The 11,865-nt window shown below is 42.8% G+C and overlaps 1 non-coding gene across 1 annotated transcript; it reads left to right on the top strand.

The window, feature by feature from the left end:
* The first annotated feature begins 4,922 nt into the window (after positions 1-4,922).
* On the top strand, positions 4,923-4,997 carry Trnai-gau (transfer RNA isoleucine (anticodon GAU)). The gene has a single exon. It is a non-coding gene; the product is annotated as a tRNA-Ile (tRNA).
* Positions 4,998-11,865: the final 6,868 nt, after the last annotated feature.

The following is an 11,865-nucleotide window of genomic DNA, read 5'->3' as shown; positions in this document are numbered from 1 at the left end:
TCAGAATTCAGGCCAGTCCTTCTGGTCTATGAAAGAGAAATTGAAAGGAAAGCAAAACCTTTAAATGGTGGCTTAGTGAGTTGCATTTTCTTTTTTCTTTCTTAAAAAAAAAAAAAAATTCTTTTTAACGTGAAGTTCGTTTTTCACGTGCATGTGTATGTATTAGCACATGCACATGGACGTTCATGTCCTCCTGTCATGCACAATTTTGTTGTTGTTGTTTTTCTTTTGACGTTGCCACCTCTCTCTCTCTCTGTCACCCTCTCGCTCGCTCGCTCACTCGCTCACACACACACACACACACACACACACACAAACACACACACAAACACACACACAGAAAAAGAGAGAGAGAGTAAACGAGAGATGTCCAGTATATTACGAAACATGCTTTACACATGGTTGCAGCTAGTACCAGCAGCAAGGGACCAACTGGACTGGAATGGCCAGAACAGCCCAGAACAGAGTGCGATGGCGAGGGGTCGTCGATGGCCTGTGCTCCGCCAGGAGCGATGGGCAAAATGAATGAATGAATGCAGCTAGTACCACAGTAGAACAGCAAAGGTAAACGCGTAAAAACAAAAATAGGCAAACTAAAACCCAAATTTTCACTATTGTAGAATCTGGCTAACCCCACTTCCCCATCTCTCCCCCCAAAAATATCATGATCATTGTGGTCAAGGTGCTTGGCCGACTGAAACGACCGCGTGCGCACTGATTCATATACGCTACACCGCATCTGCTAAAACTGTTTTTTTTTTTTTTAAATGGAACAGACACCTGCTCTTCGCATAAAGCAAACGCGCTACTCAGGTCTTTAGAGCCTACCTTACTGTTTGTAAGGAGAAATTATGAAGCAAAATGAACAAATCAGTAAATGTATTACTAATAATGATGAAAATCGAAGATACCATAGAAGCAAAATGGTTGAAACAAAATAAGACTGGGCTGTATTCAGCGTAAACGTATCACGTGGAGTGATGGCCTAGAGGTAACGCGTCCGCCTAGGAAGCGAGAGAATCTGAACGCGCTGGTTCGAATCACGGCTCAGCCGCCAATATTTTCTGCCCCTCCACTAGATCTTGAGTGGTGGTCAAGACGCTAGTCATTCGGATGAGACGATAAACCGAGGTCCCGTGTACAGCATGCACTTAGCGCACGTAAAAGAACCCACGGCAACAAAAGGGTTGTCCACTTCGATAGGAAAAACAAATAAAACTGCATACAGGAACAAATACAAAAAAAGGGTGGCGCTGTAGTATAGTGACGCGGTCTCCCTGGGGAGAGCAGCCCGAATTTCACACAGAGAAATCTGTTGTGATAAAATGAAATACAAATACAAATACTGAGAGATGTCCTGAAGCGAAAAGGACTGCAAAGTGTGAACTCAACACGGCCTGACCATTCTTCTTCTTCTTCTTCTTTTGCAAATGCTTGCTTGTACTCAGTCCACTAGCTGCCATGCCATGATGAATGAAAAATTGAATGTATGTGTATGTGTGAACAGTAAGTGCGTGTGTGTGTTTGAGTGTGTGGGCGTGAATGTGTACGTATGTCTTTGTTTGCTTGTTTTATAATTGTGTGTGTGTGTGTGCGTGCGTGTGTGTGTGTGTGTGTGTGTGTGTGTGTGTGTGTGTGTGTGTGTGTGTGTGTGTAAGTACGTATGTACATGTAATGTACCAATTGTTCCAGTTTTCATCGCTTTGTTACACTATTCCAGTTCCTATTCTTATTCGTCGTTCTTATTATTTTATTTTATTTCAGTTTATTTCTTTATTTCTATGTTTTGTGTCGTTCTTTATTTTTTTATGTTTTGTGTCGTTAAATGGGCAGAATTGTAAAAAAAAACAAACCTTTACTGTGCCTAATTCTTTACCCATTAAAGATTCAATCAATCAATCAATCTCCCTCTAACTGTGTGAAGAGTCATTCGGGCGCTGCACAGAATAAGGACTGAGTGTTCACCAGAGTCCTTTGGATCTGTCGTTCGTGTGTCCAAGCTTGGGTCTCTGCAAATGGTTTTCCCGTTCATTCTGCAATGTTGTCAGTTCATCGGGTTTGTTGTTGTTGTTGTTTGTTTGTTTGTTTGTTTGTTTGGTCTGTCTTCCCCTCCGTCTCGCTCCGTCAAACGAACAGTTCTCTACCTACTTTCAATACTTTACTGACATACCCCCCTCTCTCTCTCTCTATTTTATCCATCTGTGTGTGTGTGTGTGTGTGTGTGTGTGTGTGTGTGTGTGTGTGTGTGTGTTTGTCTTCAGTTTAACGTCTATTCCACTTGAAGTGATATTAGTGTGTGTGTGTGTGTGTGTGTGTGTGTGTGTGTGTGTGTGTGTGTGTGTTCTTTATCATATTCCTTCTGGAGGACTTTTTTTTCTCGCTTTCTCCCCTTTCAATTAAATATATATGTGTTACTATAACTGATGTACATTAGCAAGGACATGGTTAGAAGAATGGGCCATGCCTAAAATCTTAATCCTTGAATAAAAAAAAACGTCTTGAGTTCTGAGTTCTGAGTTCCCTCTTGAGGAATATGATAAAGAACACACACACACACACACACACACACACACACACACACACACACACACACACACACACACACACACACACACACACACACACACACACACACACACACACACACTAATATCACTTCAAGTGGAATAGACGTTAAACTGAAGACAAACACACACACAATTAATTAAGTACGGTGAGACGTAGACGAAAGTAATGTCACGTAACAAGATTCAACGGCGGCTCGCTTAAACGATTCCTCACCGTACTTAATTAATTTTCCAAATACCAGACAGAAGACGGGGAGCACTGAATTCCAATGAAACATTGTCACGCGGTGTTGTGTAGAACTTAATAATCACGGGGTTGGATCTTAATCAAATCAAGTCGTGCTGATTGTGTGTGTGGGAGTAGGGGGGGGGGGGAAGGCTGCGGAGGTGGGGGGGGGGGGGTACGTGCGTGTGATCTTTGCCTTCTGCTTGATTGCTGGCTAAATGTGACTGATGAATAAGGGAATGGGGAGAACAGGGTGAGGAGGGGGTGGGGTGGGGTTGAGATAAAGGAGAGAAAGTGATACAGGAGGTACTACGTTTTTGTTGGTAACAAATGTACATGTTTTAACTCGGTGATATAAAGGTATCCGTTTAGCATCTTGAATATTGCACTTTGAACTGGAATGATCTCTGTTTTATACTACTTATCGCTGTTTAATTTAAATGTCACTATAAGGAAACGTTAACTTGACAAGAAATATTTTGTGACCTGATTCTCTCTCTCTCTCTCTCTCTCTCTCTCTCTCTCCTCTCCTTCTCTCCTTCTCTCTCTCTGTCTATGAATCTATTTATCTCTCTCCCTCCCCCCTCTCTCTCTATTTATGTATATATATATATATATATATATATATATGTGTGTGTGTGTGTGTGTGTGTGTGTGTGTGTGTGTCCACGTGAGAGAGAGAGAGAGAGAGAGAGAGAGAGAAGAAATGACTACATGTTTTGAACAACGGACAGATGTTTTATCGAGAGAGAGAGAGAGAGAGAGAGAGAGAGAGAGAGAGAGAGGAGAGAGGGGGGAAGAGAAAGACAGGGAAAGGAGAGAGAGTGTGACGAAGTGGGCGGAGGGAAAAAGCAAGAGGAAGGGGTTTAAGAAAGAGGAAAGGTTACCATGGTAACTGAAAGATTTAATCCTCGTTTTGAAAAGAGCTTGACGGCTGCTGCTACTGCTGAGAGAAAGAGAGAGAGAGAGAGAGAGAGGGGGGGAGGAGGAGAGGAGAAGAGGGGGGGTGGCGGTGGGCGGAGACAGTCCATTTGCTGTGATGTGTCAGACAAGCTTGGGGTAGCCTATCAGCTGGTTGTCGATTGATTAAGAATCTTGCTTCCCTCTTTTCTCAACACGCTGAATCACCTCTCTTGGAATCAGACAGTGGCTTTGGTGGGGCCTTTGAGAAACGGTGCGTATATAGTAGACCTATCACCACCATTTTTATTTCCTCATCACGTGGAATAGTATGGTTTTAGTCTTTGTCTCTGTATCTCTCCGAATATCTCTCTGTTTATCTCGATTCAGACGTAGCAACATCTCCTTGCCCAATGTGTGGCGAAAGCCCAGAAGATGAAAATTGTTTTATATCCAACTGCAAAAGATACGATGAATTGTAAAAAAAAACTGTATCCTTTTCAATACAGTTCCAGCGCAGAGAAAAGATTTCTTCGGCATACTGATGACAGAAAATGCAGATATGATACTTTCACTTGCAAAAATATGTATCTGAGGCAATAAATATACGGAAAACGTTCATCATCGGTCCTAATACTCATTAATCAATTGAACATTAGTATGGGTTCTAAGAGGAAAAAAGCATGGATAGAAAGGAAGGGCTACATTTGGATGGTCAATCTCGCGACATTGTAATTATTTGATGTGTTCGTACTGATATTATGGGTTTTGATGTTGAGAGAAGAATAATTACTTCAGGATTTATAATTGTGTACTTTATGTGCGTTTGTATTAATATGATGTGTGTCGATGTTACATGCGTGAATATTTATCATATGATTTATCTGTACTTTGTTTCCTGTGTACTGTTCAGTGTTCTCTGTTTATCTTCCTCCTCTATCTCTGTCTGTCTGTCTGCCCCCTCCCCTTATCCCTCCGTCTCTCTCTCTCTCTGTCTGTCTGTCTGTGTCACACACACACACACACACACACACACACACTTTCTGACAGCCTACAAACTTTTAAAGAAAAAATGTCACATGCTTTGTAAAAGACAAATAAAGCTATGCGATTCAACTTTCGTCTCTCTTTACAATCATTAACAATTGTATTTTTGACAGCAGCAGCATGTGAACAACCCTTTTGTCGCCGTGGGTTCTTTTACGTGCGCTAAGTGCATGTTGCACACGGGTCCCATTAGCTCAGTTGGTTAGAGCGCCGTGCTGATAACGGGGAGGTCGTGGGTTCGACCCCCATGTGGGCCACGCAAATTTTTCTCAAGGCCTGACTAAGCGCGTTGGGTTACGCTGCTGGTCAGGCATCTGCTTGGTAGTTGTGGTGTAGCGTATATGGATTCGTCCGAACGCAGTGACGTCTCCTTCAGTAACTGAACTGAACTGAACTGAACTTTATTCTTCAGTTCGACTGTCAGTGTGTATTCAGCGATATGTCCTTTTCTTTTCTTTCCTTTTTTTTTGTTTTTTTTTTTGTTTTTGTTTGTATCATATCGCGCAAAGTGCCAGCACCTATAACAAAATTCAATAACTGCTGTTCCATCCTTACATTCTTCCATCGCCATTGGTGATGTACATACTATTAATTAACTGCAGATAGTTCAGCCTTTGTTCTGGTGAAGACTGGAGCGACGCACGGACTGTGTTTCTTCTCTCTTTTGCAACATCTCCACTGGCTCCCTGTCTCACACCGAATAAAGTACAAGATCAGTACTCTATGTTATAAATGTATTCACAAATCTGCCCCTTCCTACCTCTATGGCTGCCTTCACCTCTACACTCCATCTCGCTCACTACGATCGGCTTCGGATCCACTCTGTTTACGCATACCCAGATTCAAACACTCGACTGTTGGCCGCCGTTCTTTCTCTGTCTCTGGACCTTGCAATTGAAATGAACTTCCTCTTTCTCTTCGTCAGGTCTCCGCACTCAGCTCTTTCAAGTCTGGTCTTAAAACCCACCTCTTCCCAAAATAGTCTCCCTTCCCTGCCTCTTCCTTGTCTTCAGTTTTTCCAGTTTCAGAGTTCCGCGTGCGTGTGAATGCGAAAGTGCTTTGATTTGTCTCTGCACAAGATTCAGCGCTATATAAATATTATCATTATTATTGTTTGGGGGGCGGCAAAATGGACAGAAAAATGCCTCAGAGACAGACTGGTGTTCCTGACTGGTGACTGATGGGACTATTTGCCTCATCATGTATGTTGTCCGAGTATTTCTCTTCATTTTCTATCTTTCTTTCTTTCTGTCTGTCTGTCTGCATGTCTTTCTGTCTTTATGCCTCCCCGTTTTCTCTCTCTCGCTCTCTCTCCTTCTCCCTCTGTGTGTGTGTGGGGGGGGGGGGGGGGGGAGAAGGGGGTGTTTTAATGTGTATGTTTGTTTTGTTTTGTTTTTGCTGGGGGTGTTGTTGTTGTTGTTTTCCATGCTGTGTGTATGTGTTTACATTTTCCCCTATTTTTTTTCTTGTATTTTTTTTCTCTGAAAAATTTACTAGTGTCATTTGTAAAGGCAGAATGAAAACTTGTCGTTATGTGCTTATTCCTTTTCCTCAATTAAAAAAAAAGAAGTTTCAATCTCCCTCTGTCTCTGTCTGTGTATCTGTGTCTCTCTGTCTCCCTCTCTCTCTACCTCTCTCCCTCCATTACCCAGTCTTTTTTTTCTTTTTCACTCCTTAAGACCTTTTTGTACTGAATGGCCGACTACGACCCAAAATGATCTGATTTTCCTTCCTCCTACCCCCCCCCCCCCCCCGACCCCACTCTCCTCTTTCTTTCTCTCTCTCTCTCCCTCTCTCTCTCTCTTCCTGCCCCCATCACCCAGTCTTTTTTTCTTTTTCTCTCCTTAAGACCTTTTTGTCCTGAACGGGCGGCTACGACCCAAAATGATCTAAATTTCCTTCCTCCTATTCTACCCTTCTCTCTCTCTCTCTCTCTCTTCCCCCCCTCTCTCTCTTCCTCCCCACATCACTCAGTCTTTTTTTCTTTTTCTCTCCTTAAGACCTTTTTGTCCTGAACGGGCGGCTACGACCCAAAATGATCTAAATTTCCTTCCTCCTATTCTACCCTTCTCTCTCTCTCTCTCTCTCTTCCTCTCTCTCTTCCTCCCTCCATCACCCAGTCTTTTTTTCTTTTTCTCTCCTTAAGACCTTTTTGTCCTGAACGGGCGGCTACGCCCCAAAATGATCTAAATTTCCTTCCTCCTATTCTACCCTTCTCTCTCTCTCTCTCTCTCTCTCTCTCTCTCTCTCTCTCTCTCTCTCTTCCCACCATAAATGACTCAGATATCGAAGCGACCGTTGGCAGTAACAATGAGGGCATTTATATGTCCAACTTATTGGATCCGTTTTTATTGTTTCTCCTTGTTCTTGTTTTGGTCTTGTTCTTCTTATTATGTCCTATTTTCTTTTCATTCACTTTGTTTTGTTTGCTTGTTCGATTTCTTTCATTTTCTTCTATTTTATGTGAATGCATGAATTTATTCATTTCATTCCGGCATGGTGGTGACAATAGCTGTTGTATAAGTGATACTGGTGATGGTAGTAGTCATTTAAGTATAAATTACAACTGTCGTATGTGGGTTTGCTGATAACAACAATGTGGCTTTAGTCATCTGGTTGTCGATACTGATGACACATTTCTCTCTCTCTCTCTCTCTCTCTCTCTCTCTCTCTCTCTCTCTCTCTCTCTCTCTCTCTCTCTCAGCTTTTCAGCTAATGACATTAAACATTTCAGTGTTCAGTGTTCTCTCTCTCTCTCCTTCTCTCTCTCTCCCTCATCCTTTTGTCAATCTATGTGTGTGTGTGTGTGTGTGTGTGTGTGTGTGTGTGTGTGTGTGTGTGTGTTCTTTATCATATTCTTTCTGGAGGACCTTTTTTCCCCCTCTCTTTTTAATTCTCTCTTTCCCCCCTTTTCATTAAATATAATGTGTGCTATTGTGACTGATGTAGATTAGCAAGGACAGGTTGGAAGAATGGGCCATGCCCAAAATCTTAATACTTGAATAAAAAAATAATAATAAAAAAACGTTTTGAGTTCTGAGTTCTCTCCCCGTTTCCTCTAATCACACACACCCCTTTCCCTCCTCCACTCTCGCAACTATCTCCTTCTCCGGTTCGCTCTGTCCCTTTCTCCACCCCCAGCCCCCTCCCTGCCCCCCCCCCCCCGTGCCCCCCCCCCCACCCCCCTCTCTCCCCACTGCTCTTTCACCATTATGTCCATTCTGTTCATTATGTCCATTATGTCCATTCTGTCCACTGGGTCCATTATGTCCATTGTGTCCATTATGTCCATTCTGTTCACTGTGTCCATTATGTCCACTGTGTCCACTGATTGCGTTCATTGTGTCCATTATATCCATTCTATTCATTGTTTCGATTATGTCTATCATATTCATTGTGTCCATAATGTTCATTGTGTTCATTGTGTCCATCATGTCCATTCTGTTCATTATGTCCATTCTGTTCATTGTATCCATTCTGTCCATTATATTCATTGTTTCGATTATGTCTATCATATTCATTGTGTCCATAATGTTCATTGTGTTCATTGTGTCCATCATGTCCATTCTGTTCATTATGTCCATATGTCCACTGTGTCCATTACGTCCATTATATTCATTGTTTCGATTATGTCTATCATATTCATTGTGTCCATAATGTTCATTGTGTTCATTGTGTCCATCATGTCCATTCTGTTCATTATGTCCATTCTGTTCATTGTGTCCATTAAGTCCATTATATTCATTGTTTCGATTATGTCTATCATATTCATTGTGTCCATAATGTTCATTGTGTTCATTGTGTCCATCATGTCCTTCATTGTGTCCATTAAGTCCATTATATTCATTGTTTCGATTATGTCTATCATATTCATTGTGTCCATAATGTTCATTGTGTTCATTGTGTCCATTATGTCCATTCTGTTCATTGTGTCCATATGTACTCTGTGTCCATTATGTTCTCTGTGTACATTATGTCCATTATATTCAAATTTTCCATGATGTCTATCATATTCATTGTGTCCATTATGTCCATTACGTTCATTGTGTCCATCATGTTCATTGTGTCCATTGTGTTCATTAAGTCTTTTTGTTTCTCATTTTCCATCTCTCTCTGTGTATGTTCATCATGCCTTTCTATCTGTTTGAGGTGAGACGCGCGCGCGCAAAGTCACGGTGTGTGTGTGTGTGTGTGTGTGTGTGTGTGTGTGTGTGTGTGTGTGTGTGTGTGTGTGTTTGTGTGTGTGTGTGTGTGTGTTTGTGTGTGTGTGTGTGTGTGTGTGTGTGTGTGTGTGTGTGTGTGTGTGTGTGTGTGTGTGTGTGTGGTGTTTGTGTGTGTGTGTGTGTGTGTGTGTGTGTGTGTGTGTGTGTGTGTGTGTGTGCTTGCTTGCGCGCTTGCGTGTGTAGCGAGAACGTGAGTGTGCATTTAGCTCGGTTTCCTTTTTATGTGCTCTGTCTCTGTCTCTCTGTAGCTGTCTGTTTATCTGTCTGTCTGTCTGTCTCCCCTCCCCTCTTCTCTCTCCCTCTCTCTCTATCACTCTCACATCTCTCCCTCTCTCTCTCTCTCTCAGCTTTGCCTCAGTTCAGAATTCTCTTCAAACGGGCTTAAATGATGTTTCTAAATGGTGCAAATCCAACTGGAGGGCGGGCGGTGGGGGGTGGGGGTGGGGGGTTGTTTTCTTCATTATGTATACCCTTCTGCATGAAAACCTTTTCCTTTCATTTATGTGTTTTATTTGTAATAGATGTAGATGAGCAAGGACAGATTGGAAGAATAGGCTATGCCTAAAATCATAATCCTTGAGTAAAAACGTTTTTGAGTTCTGAGTTCTGATTTCTCTCTCACCGTTCTTACAAAATGTTTTATCATGGCTTTTAGCAATGTTTGTCATCTGGTCTTTTGTTCCAGGAAAATAAGAAACATCTTAAAAAAAAAAAAATCTTCCTCCTTTGTCACCGAGAGAGACAGAGAGAGATAGATACAGGGAGAGAGAGAGAGACAGACAGACAGAGACACAGAGAGAGACAGACAGAGAGATATATTGAGACTAAGAGAGAGAGACAGACAGAAAGAGAGACAGAGACAGAGAGAGACAGAGACACAAGGAGAGACAGAGAGAGAGACACAGGGAGAGACAGAGAGAGGCACACACACACACACACACACACACACACACACACACACACACACACACACACACACACACACAGAGGGAGAGAGAGAGACAGATATTGAAACTGACTGAGATTGAGAGAGAGACAGAGAGAGAGAGAGAGACAGAGACAGACACAGAGATAGAGAGAAGGAGAAGGAGAAAGAAAAGAAGAGCTAAAACTGTATGTGGAGACAGCTCAAGAAATAGGTCAATTCTTTCGTCTGCGTCCAGCATCAGGGGAAGCAACCGGGTCGACCTCATCATCTGAACCAGGGTGTACAAGTCAACCCCTGCCTGTGACCCGGAAAGAGAAGACGATAAGGGGCAGACAGAACCAAACTTATTACCCACAACCCCCTCCTGATCCACCCCCACCCTACCACCCACCACCACCACCCACGCATACCTCCACTCCCAAACGTCTACTGTCCTATATTTCGTACAGCATTGGAAATTGCTGTTCATTAGTGATCATTCTCTCGTAGTCGCCAATTATGTGTTGACAGATTGGGTCAGTCACAACCATCGTACATTGTCGATGTCTCTTAGGTTTCATTTAATCTTCTTTTTTTTTCTTCGTTCGGAGAGGTGAACGCTAGTCTGACGGGCGCAACTGCCGAGTGGTTAAAGCGTTGGACTTTCAATCTGAGGGTCCCGGGTTCGAATCTCGGTGACGGCGCCTGGTGGGTAAAGTGTGGAGATTTTTCCGATCTCCCAGGTCAACATATGTGCAACACCTGCTTGTGCCTGAACCCCCCCTTCGTGTGTATACACAAGCAGAAGACCAAATACGCACGTTAAAGATCCTGTAATCCATGTCAGCGTCCGGTGGGTTATGGAAACAAGACAATACTCTGCATGCACACCCCCGAAAGCGGAGTATGGCTGCCTACATGGCAGGGTAAAAACGGTCATACACGTAAAAGCCCACTCGTGTACATAAGAGTGAATGTGAGAGTTGCAGCCGACGAACGCAGAAGAAGAAGAAGAACGCTAGTCTGGATGCTCTACAGAAGAAGACAAGTCCGCATTTTCGTGTGTAGTGCATATATTAGGTCAGGAATTCATCTATTTCGTTCCTATTTCAGCGTCTTATCAACGAAGTGCATTTGTCAGGATTTTCCCATGCAATGCGTTGGTTCAGATTTCCCGGGAACGTACACACGTTTGGATCTTCTCACGCTGTGCATTGATCAGGATATTTTCCCCTATCAATTCATCAGTCTGCATTTTCTTTATGCAACCCGTAAGTCAGAATTATTCGATTTAATACACAAGTCAGGGCTTTTCCCTGATTGGTTTACAAGTCATTATATTTCTACGCGTTGCATAAGCCAGGGTTTTATATTGTACATTGTTCAGCATTCATTTATCTATATCAAATCCATTTCTTGTGTTTTCAACGGTCTTCCTTTTTTTCTTTTGGTTGTTTTCTATGCAGTGCACAAGTCAGGATTTCCCCATGTAATTCACTGGACAGGATTTTATTTTCGTTAAAAAAAAAAAATCAAGTTCTGGATTATTCAAACGAAGAGCAAATAACTGATGTTTCAACCACGAAATGCACAAGATGGACTTTCTTTGTGTCGTGATATTCTGGCTTTGTATGCAGGTCCGGAGGCTCGCCGCCCCCTTCCCCCCCCCCCCCCCCACACACACACACATACACAAAAAAGTGAGTGATGGCCAAGCGGTAACGCGTCCATCGAGGAAGCCAGTGAATAGGAACACACAGAATCGAACCCCTCAGTCGCCAGTATTTCCTCCCCCATCACAATACCTAGAGTGGTGATGTTGTGGACGCTCATCATTCGGATAAGACGATAAACCGCAGCTCCGTGTATAACGTAGAAGAACCCATGGCAAACAAAAGGGTTGTCCCTGGCAAAATTCGGTAGAAAATCGACTTTGATATGAAAATATGCACTTGCAGGCGAAACAAAACCGAGAAAAAAATGAATGCCGCTGCT

Source organism: Babylonia areolata, chromosome 21 (genome assembly GCF_041734735.1).
Source record: "Babylonia areolata isolate BAREFJ2019XMU chromosome 21, ASM4173473v1, whole genome shotgun sequence".
Taxonomy (NCBI): Eukaryota; Metazoa; Mollusca; class Gastropoda; order Neogastropoda; family Buccinidae; genus Babylonia; species Babylonia areolata.
Note: the sequence above shows the minus strand (reverse complement) of the source record. Positions and strands in the feature narration are given on the sequence as shown.